Genomic DNA, 1376 nt, shown 5'->3' with positions numbered 1-1376 from the left:
AAAGAAGGGGGGGAAAAGACGGGGGGGGAAAAGACGGGGGGGGAAAAGACGGGGGGGGGGAAGACGGGGGGGGGGGAAGACGGGGGGGGGGAAGACGGGGGGGGGGAAGACGGGGGGGGGAAGACGGGGGGGGGAAAGACGGGGGGGGGGAAAGACGGGGGGGGGAAAGACGGGGGGGGGAAAGACGGGGGGGGGGAAAGACGGGGGGGGGGAAAGACGGGGGGGGGGAAAGACGGGGGGGGGAAAGACGGGGGGGGGGAAAGACGGGGGGGGGGAAAGACGGGGGGGGGGAAAGCCGGGGGGGGGGGAAAGCCGGGGGGGGGGGGAAAGCCGGGGGGGGGGGGGAAAGCCGGGGGGGGGGGGGAAAGCCGGGGGGGGGGGGGAAAGCCGGGGGGGGGGGGAAAGCCGGGGGGGGGGGGAAAGCCGGGGGGGGGGGAAAGCCGGGGGGGGGGGGAAAGCCGGGGGGGGGGGGAAAGCCGGGGGGGGGGGAAAGCCGGGGGGGGGGGAAAGCCGGGGGGGGGGAAAGCCGGGGGGGGGGGGGGGAAAGCCGGGGGGGGGGGGGGAAAGCCGGGGGGGGGGGGAAAGCCGGGGGGGGGGGGGAAAGCCGGGGGGGGGGGGGGAAAGCCGGGGGGGGGGGGGGAAAGCCGGGGGGGGGGGGGGAGAAAGCCGGGGGTGGGGGGGGGGGGAAGCCGGGGGGGGGGGGGGGGGGAAAGCCGGGGGGGGGGGGGGAAAGCCGGGGGGGGGGGGGGGGGGGGGAAGACGGGGGGGGGGGGGGAAAGCCGGGGGGGGGGGAGGGGGGGGGGGAAGCCGGGGGGGGGGGGGGGGAAAAGACAGGGGGGGGGGGGAAGACAGGGGGGGGGGGGGAAGACGGGGGGGGGGGGGAGAAAGACCGGGGGGGGGGGAGAAAGACCGGGGGGGGGGGGGGGGAGAAAGACGGGGGGGGGGGGGGGGGGAGAAAGACGGGGGGGGGGGGAAAGACGGGGGGGGGGGAAAGACGGGGGGGGGGAAAGACGGGGGGGGGGAAAGACGGGGGGGGGGAAAGACGGGGGGGGGGGAAAGACGGGGGGGGGGAAAGACGGGGGGGGGGAAAGACGGGGGGGGGGAAAGACGGGGGGGGGGAAAGACGGGGGGGGGAAAGACGGGGGGGGAAAGACGGGGGGGAAGACGACGGGGGGGAAGACGACGGGGGGGGAAGAAGACGGGGGGGGAAGAAGACGGGGGGGGAAGAAGACGGGGGGGGAAGAAGACGGGGGGGGGGGGGGAAGAAGACGGGGGGGGGGAAGAAGACGGGGGGGGGGAAGAAGACGGGGGGGGGAAGAAGACGGGGGGGGAAGAAGACGGGGGGGGAAGAAGACGGGGGGGGGGGGGAAGAAGAA

This window comes from Heterodontus francisci, chromosome 42, assembly GCF_036365525.1.
Source record: "Heterodontus francisci isolate sHetFra1 chromosome 42, sHetFra1.hap1, whole genome shotgun sequence".
Lineage (NCBI taxonomy): Eukaryota > Metazoa > Chordata > Chondrichthyes > Heterodontiformes > Heterodontidae > Heterodontus > Heterodontus francisci.
This window is presented reverse-complemented; position numbering follows the sequence as displayed.